At 46.3% G+C, this 14,573-nt stretch overlaps 1 protein-coding gene across 2 annotated transcripts in view; it reads right to left on the bottom strand.

The window, feature by feature from the left end:
• Positions 1–14,573, bottom strand: part of csgalnact2 (chondroitin sulfate N-acetylgalactosaminyltransferase 2) — a 60,080-nt gene that overhangs the window by 33,654 nt on the left and 11,853 nt on the right. Inside the window, exons 2-3 of one of the 2 annotated variants that reach the window (XM_078199462.1) lie at positions 9,392–9,453; positions 8,830–8,943 (exon numbers count right to left, since the gene is read on the bottom strand). The exons of the other annotated variant lie outside the window; for it this stretch is intronic. The gene's annotated coding sequence lies outside the window, so the exon portion shown is untranslated. The remainder of the gene's footprint in view (positions 1–8,829; positions 8,944–9,391; positions 9,454–14,573) is intronic. 2 annotated transcript variants of the gene reach the window in all.

Raw genomic sequence — 14,573 nt, 5'->3', positions numbered from 1 at the left:
CAGGAGCAGCTCAGATCAATGGGGATTTTTTAAAACTCATTCGTGGGACATGGGCGTTGTTGGCTGGCCAGCATTTATTGCCCATCCCTAGTTGCCCTTGGAGGGCAGTTAAGATTCAACCACATTGCTGTGGCTCTGGAGTCGCATGTAGGCCAGACCGGGTAAGGACGGCAGATTTCCTTCCCTAAAGGACATTAGTGAACCAGATGGGTTTTTCCAACAATTGACAATGATTTCACGGTCATCAGTAGATTCTTAATTCCAGATAATTTTTATTGAATTCAAATTCCACTATTTGCCGTGGCGGGATTTGAACCTGGGTCTCCAGAAAATTAGCTGAGTTTCCGGATTAATGGTCTAGCGATATACCATGTGTGCTGGCCTTAGGAAAACTATTCAGTTAGCTCCATTCATCTGCACTTTCCTTAGTAGCCCTGCAAATATTTCTGTTCAAGTACTTTCAACATTGATAGGAGTTGGGAACTGCCCCTCCCTTTAATAAGGACCTAAAACTAGTTTTAAGTTTATTTATTAGTGTCACAAGTAGGCTTGCACTGCAATGAAGTTGCTGTGAAAATCCCCTAATCGCCACATTCTGGCGCCTGTTCGGGTACACTGAGGGAGAATTTAGCGTGGTCAATGCATCTAACCAGCACGTCTTTTGGACTGTGGGACGAAACTTGAGCACCCGGAGGAAACCCACACAGACATGGGGAGAACGTGCAGGCTTCGCAGAAACAGTGACCTAAGCCAGGAATTAGGTCATCAGTAGTGCCAACCAGTGTGCCACCATGCCAACTAAGGTACCTGAATAGGTGAGAAACTTGATAAATGCATCTCAAGTTTGTAATAATTCATTACATCACCAGTACAAGCACCATTTAAGATGAGAATAGATAGATATTCGAAGTAGAGGAAGAGATAGGGTTTGAGGACAGCAGGGTAGTGGGGTTAGTCTGGCTTGCTCTGATGATCCTGTGTTCGAATGGTCACTTAGTGTGCTGTAAAGCTCTATGGTTTTAAATTAGCATTCATGGGTTCAGCAGAATGCCGTCGCCATCACATTAAAAAAATAATGCCATCTTTATACAACCAAAAAACGGAGAATAGCTGATTACAGACAATGAGAGACGGGGAAATTCAATAAAACCAGCAAATTGCAGCACCATTTAAATAAACAAGAACGTTTTTTGGTAGCTGACATATGTTTCCTTTGGATACAGTCCAAGTGATTACAATGTTCAACTGGATTGGAATCAAAGTTTGTTGAGCTCCATTAGGCTGTGAACGTAGTTTTAAACACCAGAAACCACAAGCTAACTTACATTTATGCAGCCCCTTTCATCATATCTCAAGGTGCTCTAAGGAAAATTTGGCACCAAGCCACACAGGGATACAATAGGGCCCTTCATCAAAAGCTTGCTCAAAGAGATGAGTTTGGAAGGAACGTCTTAAAGGAGGTGAGGGAAGTGGAAAGGCAGAGATTTAAGGGGGGATTTCCATAGCTTCGAGCCCAGGCAGCTATAGGCACGGCCGTCAATGATGAAACAATTAAAATCGGGAATCTGCAAGAGAACGGAATTGGGGGAATGCAGAGATAACTGAGGGTTGTGGGGTTGGAAGCTGTAACATACACTCATTAATCAGACTAAACCATCAACAACTTAAAACACAGAAATTGCTCGGGAACTTAACATTAGCAGAAGGGAAGGGTGATTGTGGACTTGACGCATCAGAGACGTAGAAATGGTCTAAAATCAATACACACACACTCAACGGGCACCATCTAACCTACCCAACATCACTAACCCACTTAATCACAGTAACAGACAGGAGCCATGAGACACAACCTCTTCCATCAGGTGATAAATGAAGGAAAAAACTATAATGTTGAGGTTTTGACAGAGGACAGGTTAATGGAACACAATATTTAATTGGATAGCAAAGGTTAATGCTCGAGACGATCCTTAATATTAACACAGCATTCAATTCACTTGCATCGTGGACAATCTTCACTGTCATAACCTTTTGAGGAAACTCACATTTTCTTTGGGGGGTGGGGGGGCCCTCCAGACACCATAACCTCTCGAGTAAATATTCATAGAATCATAGGATCCCTAATTGCAGAAGGAGGTCATTCGGCCCATCAAGTCTGCACCGACCCTTTGACAGAGCAACCCATCCAGGCCTTATCCCTGTAACCCCACATATTTACCCCGCTAATCCCCCTAACCTATACAGCTTGGGACACTAAGAGGCAACTTAGCACGGCCAATCCACCTAACCTGCACATAGTTGGGATTGCGGCAGGAAACCAGAGCACCCGGAGGAAACCCACGCAGACACGGGGAAGAACGTGCAAACTCCACACGGTCACAAAGGCCAGAAGCGAACCTGGGTCCCTGGCGCTGCCCCTCTTAGAACTTGCATCAGGACTAGCATGATGAGGGCGACAAAGTGGCAAATATCACACTGGTGGAGGTACAAGGGGTAATCCCCCCCCCCCCCCCGAGGAGTTGGAATTTTACTCCAAAAGCAGAATATTCAAGGAGGTGGTAGTCGGTTCTTAATCCCATCTGTGCACAGGAAGGACAAGTACACATGTCTTTTGGGACAATGTACCTTTGGGTGGCAATAGACAAACACTCTTTCTATTCTGGAAAAAAAATGATTATAGTTACATCCAGATATGAAAATGTGCTATTTTAGTTTGACTCAAAAAAAATGCATCTTCCTGAAATGTGATAAAAGTTTTATTAAAACTGAAAGACTCAGTAGTAGAGAACTATTGGGACATGGTTTGCTGAGCATGTGAGGCTCTCCGAAGATAATCATTCAATTATTTGATCCCACGCCTCTTTTTAAGGGCCTTATTCCTTTAATCTTTACATCTGGCTTCCACCTTTTCCACACCCCCCCTCTGCCCCAAGGTCATAATTAACCCTGCTGCAATCTCAAATCTGGGATTAACTAGGGCAAGGTTTTGGCAACAAAAGGCACTCGCGTCGTTTTGGAAGAAACGGATGACACAGATGTAGCTGGCTCGGCTTAAACGTTAGACTGGAGGCTTACCCAAACGCTTGTGGCCTGCTCGCATGCTTCAAGTCGGCTTCAGTGAGCAATGGCTCGCCCAGCACAGCCCCACCACACTCCAGGCTTGTACAATACACACACACACACACACAGTCAGTCTAAGTCATCTGGAAGGAAGGAAAGCCACATCAGTGCAGCTACAAACGTCTCGTTCAAAGCGGAGCAGCCCATGTGTTTGTCATTACTGTAACCACCGCAGCACAGACTGTCACTGCTTCACTCGCTGTGAATGTTATCCTGGGGTGGAACCTGCAGCAATGTCTGTAAAACCACAGAGGTTTTGTATTTTTGTTGTGTGTGCGGGGGTGGGGGGGGGGGGGGGGGGGGCAGTATTAAAAGGAAAAGGAGGATGACTGCTTTCTTGCCAACCCGATTCCCGACAAAACAGAAATCGGCTTAAGAGAACCTGATATTTCTTTCATCTAAATCCCTCGCGTCTGTTTCCCCACTTTCAAGTTGCAGCAAGAGAGAAAACGAATATTTGATCTGATCGTCTTTGGAATAGAATCCCTACAGAGCAGGAGGCAGCTATTTGGCCCATCGAGTCTGCACCGACTCTCGGACAACAATCCCACCCAGACTATATCCCTGTAACCCCACCTATTTATCCCGTTAATCCCCCTAAACTGCAAATCTTGGGACACCAAGGGACAATTTAATGTGGCCAATCCACCTAACCCGCACACCCTTGGAGTGTGGGAGGAAACCGGAGCACCCGGAGGAAACCCACGCAGACACGGGGAGAACGTGCAGACTCCACACAGGCAGTGACCCAAGGCTGGAATTAAACCCGGGTCCCTGGCGCTGTGAGGCAGCAGTGCTAACCACTGCGTCTTTGAAAACCGTTTCCCACCCAAATGTCCTGCACATTGTTCCATGTGTAGTAGTTGAAGGAGGCAGCAGGGAAACAACAATATGCATTTATATAGCACGTTTAGATATGCCAAAAAGTTCCAAAGTGCTTCACAAGAGCAGTATTTTTAACCAAGACGCATAGGAGGTATTAGGACAGATGGCTGAAAGTTTGGCCAATGAGGTAGGTTTTAAAAAGGGAGAGGTAGGGGAGAGGAAGAGGAATTCCTTAAAAAAAGGAATGTCACAATTACTGTGGTTCCATTATCCTTTCCTCACATTATAGTATCACATAGCACAGAAACAGGGTGCTAACTTCAACAGATCCAAGTCGGTGCCACATTAGTCTTTCTTCATCTAACCCTTTCAACTTCTCCTATTCTTTTCTACCTTATCTAGATTCGGCTTCAACGAGCTATGACAGCCACCTCAAATACTCCCTTTGCTAGCCATTTCTACATTCTCGCCACTCTAGGTAAAGAAGTCTCTACCAAATTCCCTATTGGATCTAATCAGTGACCTCTGTGTCACAAAAAGTCCTCCTCCAAAATAATTTGATGTAAAAAAAAAATTTAGAAACGAACCACACCTGTCTATGATATCCCTGATATCAGAGCTCCTGTGACTGCAAGAACTCCTCTGTTGAAACTTCTCAAGGTGAACCTCAAATCTTAAAACTCAATGCTGGTTGTAATCCTGGTGAAAGTCATCTAATGTCATGCACTCACCTTGGAGTTAGAAGTTCATGGGCTCCATCCTCCCAGGATGTGAGCACTTAATTTAGGCACCTCCTGTGCATTACTGAGGACAGTTAGTCAAAGGTCACTCACAGACTTCACAGCAACTCATTCAGAACTCAATTCCCCTTAAGGCGGCAAGGTGGCACAGTGGTTAGCACTGCTGCCTCACAGCGCCAGGGACCCGGGTTCGATTCCCAGCTTGAGTCACTGTCTGTGTGGAGTCTGCACATTCTCCCCGTGTCGGCGTGGGTTTCCTCCGGGCGCTCCGGTTTCCTCCCACAGTCCGAAAGACGTGCTGGTTAGGTGCATTGGCTGTGCTAAATTCTCCCTCAGTGTACCTGAACAGGCGCCGGAGAGTGGCAACTAGGGGATTTTCACAGTAACTTCATTGCAGTGTTAATGTTAGCCTACTTGTGGCACAAATAAATAAACTTTAAACTTTAACTTTAAACAAATTGAGTCCAGGGAATTTGAAGCTTTCCCCAGAAGGGTAAAGAACCATTAGCTGACACTGGCACAAAGCACAGGACCTTTGAGGAGTGTTCCACCCCTTCAATAGAAAAGCAAAGTTGTAGCTTAGGAAAAAAATGCATTTGTACTGGACCGTATCACATCCCCGGGGAGACCTCTCAAATATCACATCTCCAGGGAGACCTCTCAAAAGTGCTTCATACCCGAGGAATTATTTTAAAGTAGAAAGTAGTTGCACTTTGAAACATGTAGCAAAAAACTGCATTCAAATAGCGCCTCCAGCATAGTAAAGTGCTCCAAGTCTCTTTGATAGAATTTGACACCAGCAGAGGGGGTTTTAAGCACAAATGACCAAAGGTTTGATCAAAGCAGTATGTTTTAGGGCACCACTGGGACATGAACACGCACATATATGCATAGCAAGATCCCAAAAACAGCAAGGTGATAATCAACCAAAGAATCTTCTTTGCGTGTTGGTTGAAGAATGTATTTTAGTCAGATGAGTAGGAGAACTTTCCACATTTCTTTGAACAGCATGCAGGATTTTTAATGTTTGCCTGAACCACTAAGATTTTTCAAGAAACCTCTATGAAGAACTGGGATTCGCAAAGTATCCTCTTTCCTTCCTTTTTTTTCCTGTAAACTGAACGCTCTTGTCTAGACACGAGATTGTTGGCAACAGAATCGGGCGACACACTGCGAGGGTGATGAATGAACACATTCATGCATGGTTTAGTGTTCCAAACAGACAACAACCTCACGCATTCATTCTGCTGGGGGCTGTTGCCCAAGTGGAAGACACAAACACCAGAACTGTGAACGGACCAAGAAGCCATCTCCACCCTCCAGCTGGTCCGAGTCCCAAACCAATCCAGAGATCCGGCCACTGACCAGATGTGCCAGCCCCACTCCCTGTAAAAAAGGTCCTCGCCCCTGTTGCAGGCACCATCGTGGTTTCCTTCCGATTCATCCCGTTTACCGTGTGCAGGCCAGCTGGACGGGATACGGGACCACTCTTTTCAAAGAGAAACCATTGCGTGCGAGCAGACATTGCAGGTTAATGAGAAGCCACATCTAGATCCATTGTGCCGGGGTCGGAACTGTGAAAAGAGTCCTGGCAACAGCTTTGAAAGGAAGGCAAAGGATAGGGTATTTTTATATTCAGCATCAATCCAGGTTATTGGAAGTCAAACTATGACTGCAGGGAAAGACGACATGCATACAAAAGGCACATTCTGGAGTGTTATCGGGCTGACAGCACCCAGGACTGGGAACGGTTGTCAGACGGGGTAGTGGAGGTAGAAACTCCAGTGATTCGAGAGACAGTGAGGCAGAGGAGAACTGTCAAAGAATCCCTAGTGTAGAAGAAGGCCATTCAGTCCATCTTACCCAGATCCTCTCCCCACATCCCACCTATTTGCCATGACTCATCCACGTAAGCTGCACATCTTTGGACTGTAGGAGGAAACCGGAGCACCTGGAGGAAACCCACACTGACACGGGGAGAATGTGCAAACTCCATACAGACATACAGTCACCCGTGGCTGGAATCATGGTAGGGTCCCTGGAGCTGTGAAGCAACAGTGCTAACTGCTGTGCCACCATGCTGCCACAGATCAGTGGTCAGTCACAGGTTTCCACAGAGGATAAGCTAAATAGCTTCAACCATCTGTACTTATCTGCATCAAATATAATAACTGCAGGAGAGCCTGGGCAATCTGTGATCTGGATGAATAATGGGCTGTGATAATAGTGTCATGATGGCTCAGTGGTTAGTGCGTTCACAACACAGAGTTCAAGTGTCACTCAAGGCTGGAGCATAAATTCCAAGGCTGACACTCCAGAGCAGTACTGAGGGAGTGCTGTACTGCTGGAGGTGCTGTTTTTCAAATGAGATGACTGCTCTCTAAACTGGATGCAAAAGAAAACCAGCCTCCCATCCACTGATTCTGTCCACACTTCCCGCTGCCTCGGAAAAGCAGCCAGCATAATTAAGGACCCCACGCACCCTGGACATTCTCTCTTCCACCTTCTTCCATCAGGAAAAAAAATACAAAAGTCTGAGGTCATGTATCAACCGACTCAAGAACAGCTTCTTCCCTGCTGCTGTCAGACTTTTGAATGGACCTACCTTTCATTAAGTTGATCTTTCTCTACACCCTAGCTATGACTGTAACACTCCATTCTGCGCTCTCTCCTTTCCTTCTCTATTAACGGTATAGCGCGCAAGAAACAATACTTTTCACTGTATACTAATACATGTGACAATAATAAAGCAAATCAAATCAGTTGCAAAGACACCTTTCATTTGAGGAGATTTTCCCCAGTGTCCTGGTCACCATTTATCCTTTTGTCACATCAGAAAAACAGGATGATATGGTCATTATCACATTTTTGTTTGCAGGAGCTTGCTGTGTACAAATAGGCTGCTACTTTTCCTACATTACGACAGTGACACTTCAAAAATACTTAACTGGCGGCACAGTGGTTAGCACTGCTGCCTCACAGCATCAGGGATCTGGATTCAATTCCGGCCTCGGGTCACTGTCTGTGTGGAGTTTGCACGTTCTCCCCATGTCTGCGTGGGTTTCCTCGGGATGCTCCGGTTTCCCCCCCACAGTCCAAAGGTGTGCAGGGGAGGTTGATTGGCCATGCTAAATTGCCCCTTAGTGTCAGGAGGATTAGCAGGGTAAATCTGTAGGGTTACCGCAACAGGGCCTGGGTGGGATTGTGGTTGGTGCAGACTCGATGGGCTGAATGGCCTCCTCCAGCACTGTAGGGATTCTACGATGCTAAAACACACTCGTGCATTCAGAGATTGTGAAAGGTGGTAGAGAAATGCACGTCCCTTCATATTTCTTTCCAACACTGAGACAAAAGCAAAGTAAAATCATTTCAATACACACTCTTCTCATCCTGTAATTAATGAGACGGCCTCACTCGGTCTTGTGCTTCTCTGCTCCGAGCACTTGCTGCGTATTTACACGGGTGGCCAGTATCCACACAACATGTGGAGATGGTGTAATGTAGGAAACAAACAAACATAGAAACAACACAACCTGGGTGGATTAGAGAGGTGTGGGGTTGGGAGGTAGCTTTAATCATCCACCTGCAATTCCATCTGGGCCATGTGTGCGTAGCGGGTGCACAGTTTCCCGAAACAACTTAATCCATTCATCCTCCAAAGCTACAAGTAACGGTGCACTTCAAACAAAAGTAAACAAACTTTGAACGACTTATTAACATGCCCCTGCTTACACATCACTGAACTCATAGGTTGCCTGTTCTGGAAAGCTTTCGAACCGAGGTCATACCAAAAGATCCATGAGGTCAAAGGTCTGTCTCGGGCTGGGCGGACCCCCCAGCGTCCAAACAGCGCTCTTGAGAACTCTGTGTTGTATTTTGAATTTGCTGACTTATATTTACTGCGTACCAAACATGTTTATTCCTCAGCGAAAGCAACTTTCTTTTAAGCAACTCGTATGCTTTCAAAGCGAGTTCCGGTAAGATATCCCCGGCGCTCTGAGAGGTCAGATGTCTGGAAGTTAGCAAAGAGAATCGTCGAGAGCAGGTCAGCGTGGCAAACTTTGAAAGCCACCCACTGCAGGGACCCCGAGTACAGACTAAGAAACGGAGACGTTAACAGAGAGAGGTTTCGATTGCCCCGACTCACCTTTTAAAATAACACTTCCCAGTAGGTTCATGCAAGTCTTTGGTAAAGAAACTCATCTGGAAGTCCAAATCGGGGCCATGTGATATTTCACAGAATGCGGTTTTCACTTCACACCTGGGAGAGATAACATACTGAGCAATAAGTCACAAACACCTTGATAAAACAACTCTCCAACGTGCTGCAAAAAGTACAGTGCGGGTGTGAAGAATTCTGCCTTGCAATTCTGCGTTGCAATCCAAGTTTTCAAACTGGGGTGACTGACCCCCCCCCCCCCCTCCCTCCCACAGAAAGGCTAGTGTGAGTGGAGGGTGCAGAGTACCCCTGAGGTCACATTTCTGTCATTGCCAATTTATTAATTTCAGTTCCAGATTCGGTGACAGTTTCCACAAGAAGAAGCAGCATTTTCCTTTGTACATCTTCCAGAGATTTGAGAGAGAGAGAGATTTGAAGAGAAGCCCCACCACAGATAGGATTGGGAACCATTGCGTTACAGAATCAAAACTGCAGCGCCCCGAAAGACACTTCTAAGCACGCGTTAGCATCTGGAGAAAAGCATTCTCACCTCAGGTGTTTCTTTTCAGAATCGCTGCAGCTATTCAGAGTCCCAACGTTCTTGACAAGTTACTGAAATATTGAAAGGAATTAGCCTTGAGGCTGGAGCCCACAGCACAGAGACTCAGCAACAGATGCAGAGGCAGACTCCTACAGCACAGCACTTACATAAGCTCTGAGGAATCCGAGGACACCTCATCTCACTTCTAACCTTGCCATCCCATATTTCCACAGCACGCCAGCCAATAAAAACCTCAAAAGAGCACGCGCGTTTTCACATCATTCACCTTGGCGAAGCCAAACATTGCAGTAACTGGTTTCTGTCTGGGACGATTATTTTTTTTTTAAAAAAGCAAAATGGGAATGGAATATTTAACTCATTTGTGACTTAGTGCTCAACTTCAGAACAGAAATCTGGCTCATCAGTTGGGGGGCTTAAAGTTGGGAGGTACCTTCCACATAAATTTTTATGGTATGTTTTAGCTCACTCAAGGCTGACCCCACATAGTTGTCCATGACCGAATCCTACTCCTTTGGCTTATTCTGCACCAAACCTGCCTCTCCTTGGTTTAGTCACCCTATTTCCCATCCATGCTTTGAACCGCCAAGACATATTAAAAATAGGTGAAATTTGAATTCAATAAAAATCGGGAATTAAAAGTCTGATGGTGACCACGAAACTATTGCCAATTGTCGGAAAAACCCATCTGGTTCACTAATGTCCTTCAGGGAAGGAAATCTGCCGCCCTCACCTGGTCTGGCCTACATGTGACTCCAGAGCCACAGCAATGTGGTGACTCTCAAAGGCCCTCTGAAATGGAGGGCAGTTAGGGATGGGCAGTAAATGCTGGGCCCAGCCAGTGACGCTCACATCCCATCAATGAATTTTTAAAAATTAAGGCTAATTTCCTTGTTATCTGGAGAGATAACAAGGGGGGCGGGCACCGTCTATTACAGCAGCCTTTATTTCCACCCCCCCCCCCGCTCCAGGATTTGATTTGTCACGTGTTAGTATACAGTGAAAAGTATTGTTTCTTGCGCGCTATACAGACAAAACATACCGTTCATAGAGAAGGAAAGGAGAGATTGCAGAATGTAGTGTTACAGTCATAGCTAGGGTGTAGAGAAAGATCAACTTAGTGCGAGGTAGGTCCATTCAAAAGTCTGACAGCAGCAGGGAAGAAGCTGTTCTTGAGTTGGTTGGTACGTGACCTCAGACTTTTGTATCTTTTTCCTGAAGGAAGAAGGTGGAAGAGAGAATGTCCGGGGTCCTTAATTATACTGGCTGTTTTGCCGAGGCAGCGGGAAGTATAGACAGAGTCAATGGATGGGAGGCTGGACAAGGGAGTATAATACTTTGGGAAGCTTCGTTACACCAGAAAGTGGTCAGTATGTAGAACTTGCTCCCATGAGAAGTGTTTGAGAGCAATAGTGGAGAAGTATTTCAAGGGAAGCTGGATAAACAGATGAGGGAGAAAGGAATAGAAACATATGCTGGTGGGGGTGGATGAAAAGGGAGGGGGTGGAAGCGGCAAAATTCTGGAGCATAAACTAGAGGGGTGGAATGACTAATTTTCCATTCTGTGGCCTTAGGCAACTGAAATTCTTATAGCACAGGAGATACTGTCCAACAATGAACCTGCTCTCTTCCTCTGCCTGCACCCATAGTTTAAACAAATCATTTTTATTCTTTGCTTTAGCTAGCTTTATCCTATTCTCATGGCCCTAGACTCCAGGCAACTGTATTTCTCTTTAGGCACCACCAAAAGGCGAGCCGGGCTTTGGGGCAGCACATCCTGTGACATTCTCACACCAACGTACAATGTGGAATTATTCCCCAGTGGCACAACAGAGGTGGGCAAGCCCATCATGGAGACCAGTACAAAACCTCTACCCTCAACTTCGATTGTACTGACGCTGGTTACGATTCATGTTGAAATGGTATAAAAGGTCTGGGGTCAGCACTCTAACCCTTCTCACAATACCTACAGTGCCATGTCCCATCCCTGGCCGCTGAAGAACAAGACATTCCAATCTGGAAACAGGCTGATCCATTAGAACATAGAACAGTACAGCACAGAACAGGCCCTTCGGCCCACGATGTTGTGCCGAGCTTTATCTGAAACCAAGATCAAGCTATCCCACTCCCTATCATCCTGGTGTGCTCCATGTGCCTATCCAATAACCGTTTAAATGTTCCTAAAGTGTCTGACTCCACTATCACTGCAGGCAGTCCATTCCACACCCCAACCACTCTCTGCGTAAAGAACCTACCTCTGATATCCTTCCTATATCTCCCACCATGAACCCTATAGTTATGCCCCCTTGTAATAGCTCCATCCATTATTATCCATATATAATTAACATTGCACATTGTCTGAGAGAAACGGGCAGACTGGAGAAACTTGGCAATCTCATTCCGAAAACATGGAAAATCAGATCAGCAAAAATGATTTGACAAAGGCTCAGACCCACTCCTGCAACTCTTTCTCCATTACAGCAATGACTGTATCAGGGCCACTTCATGCTCTCGTCTAGGCCTGGACAAGTTGATCAATTTTGCTTCCAATTTCCACCCCTTCTCACCTTCATGTAGTCCAGTTCTGACACTTCACTTTCCTTGCTTGACCTGTTTCCACTTTCGATGATAGACAACATTATTACAAGTCCACTGACTCCCACGGCTACCTCAACTACAGTTCCTCACGCTGTTCCCTACAAGGACTCCATCCCGTTCTCCCAGTTTCTCCTCCTCCGTTGCATCTTTTCTGATGATGCCACCTCTGAAAACGGTGCTTCTGACATATTTGCCTTTTTGCTTCACCGAGTTATCTCCCCCGCCCTGTGGTTAACAGAGCACTCAACCCGACTTGATCCATTTCCTACACCTTTGCCCTCACCCCTTCCCCTCTCTCCCAGAAGCATGATAGGGTCCCCCTTTCAAAGAACAAAGAAAATTACAGCACAGGAACAGGCCCTTCAACCCTCCAAGCCTGCACCAACCATGCTGCCCGACTTAACTAAAACACCCTACCCTTCTGGGGACCATATCCCTCCATTCCCATCCTAGTCATGTACTTGTCAAGATGCCCCTTAAAAGTCACGACCGTATCTGCTTCCACAACCTCCCCCGGCAATGAGTTCCAGGTACCCACTACTGTGTGTAAAAAATCTGCCTCGTACATCTCCTTTAAATCTTGCCCCTCGCACCTTAAACCTGTGCCCCCTAGTAATTGACTCTTCCACCCCTGGAAAAACCTTCTGACTATCCACTCTGTCCATGCCTCTCATAATCTTGTAGACTTCTATCAGGTCTCCCCTCAACCTTCGTTGCTCCAGTGAGAACAAACCAAGTTTCTCCAACCTCTCCTCATAGCTAATGCCCTCCATACCAGGCAACATCGTGATAAACCTTTTCTGTATCCTCTCCAAAGCCTCCACATCCTTCTGGCGACCAGAATTGAACACTATATTCCAAGTACGGCCTAACTAAGGTTCTATAAAGCTGCAACATGACTTGCCAATTTTTTAACTCAATACCCCGGCCGATGAAGGCAAACATGCCGTATGCCTTCTTGACTACCTTCTCCACCTGCATTGCCACTTTCAGTGACCTGTATACCTGTACACCCAGATCCCTTTGCCTATCAATACTCTTAAGGGTTCTGCCATTTACTATATATTTCCTATCTGTATTAGACCTTCCAAAATGCATTACCTCACATTTGTCCTCACTGTTCACCCCACCAGCCTCCACATCCAAAGGATCACCCTCCGCCATTTTCACCAACTCCAGCATGATGCCATCACTAAACACACCCTCCCTGTCAGCATTCCAGAGACAGCACCCTCCATGACTCCCTGGTCCACTCCTCCATCATGCCAACTTCCCATCCCCTTCCCACTGCACCTTCCCTTGCAATTGCAGAAGGTGGAACACTGTCCCTTTACCTCCTCACCGTTCAAGGCCCCAAACACTCCTTTCAAGTTACGCAGCGTTTCACTTGTACTTCCTTCCATTTGAACTATTGTATTCGCTGCTCCCAATGTGGTCCCCGCTGCACTGGGGAGACTAAACACAGACTGGGAGACTGCTTTGCGTCACTCAGTGTGACCCCTAACCTTCCCGCCGCGTGCCATTTTAATTCAGCATCTTGCTCTCACGCCCACACGTCCATCCTGGGCCTGCTGCAGTGCTCCAGTAAAGCCCAGCGCAAGTTGGAACAGCAGCATCTAATCTTCCGATTGGGCACAACGTCCCAAGTGTGGCCCACAAGTGTGACCCTTAACCTTCCCGCTACATGCCAGTTTAACTCAGCATCTGGCTCTCATGCCCACATAGAACAGTACAGCACAGTACAGGCCCTTCGGCCCACGATGTTGTGCTGAGCTTTGTCCGAAACCAAGATCAAGCTATCCCACTCCCTATCATTCTGGTATGCTCCATGTGCCTATCCAATAACCGCTTGAAAGTTCCTAAAGTGTCCGACTCCACTATCACAGCAGGCAGTCCATTCCACACCCCAACCACTCTCTGAGTAAAGAACCTACCTCGGATATCCCTCCTATATCTCCCACCATGAACCTTATAGCTATGCCCCCTAGTAACAGCTACATTCACCCGAGGAAATAGTCTCTGTCCATCCTGGGCCTGCTGCAATGCTCCAGCGAAGCCAGGCGCAAATTGGAGGAGCAACATCTAATCTTCCCATTGGGACTCAACGCTGAGTTCGGCAACTTTACATTTTGACCTTTCTCCTCCATCTTAAACCACCTTTCTTCCTGTTTTAATATTCCACACATGCAATGCCATGTAAAAGAGCCCCTCCCCCCCACCCCCCTCTCACACCTGGCCATCTGCTGCTTGTTGTTAAAGTTGCTGGGGGTTTTTTTTGTAGTTTCTTTTACTTTAACATGCTCCCTCTTTTCAGTTCTGACACAGGGGCTGTGACTCGAAACGTTAACCATGTTCCTCTCCTGGTAGCTGCTGCCAGACCTGCAGAGTTTTTCCAGCATCCTGTTTCAGATTCCAGCATTCCACGGTATTTTGGTCACTAAAGTTTTAGTGTTTGCTGTGGACTGGTTAGATATAATTCGTTACGATTGCCCTCGATAGAAGTAATCAGCTCTGTTGCATACCCTCAGTCACTTCTATCCCAAACGAAAGCGTTCTGATAAAATCTCCCTGTTTC

The sequence above is a fragment of the Mustelus asterias genome, chromosome 28 (genome assembly GCF_964213995.1).
Source record: "Mustelus asterias chromosome 28, sMusAst1.hap1.1, whole genome shotgun sequence".
NCBI classification, from domain to species: domain Eukaryota; kingdom Metazoa; phylum Chordata; class Chondrichthyes; order Carcharhiniformes; family Triakidae; genus Mustelus; species Mustelus asterias.
Note: the sequence above shows the minus strand (reverse complement) of the source record. Positions and strands in the feature narration are given on the sequence as shown.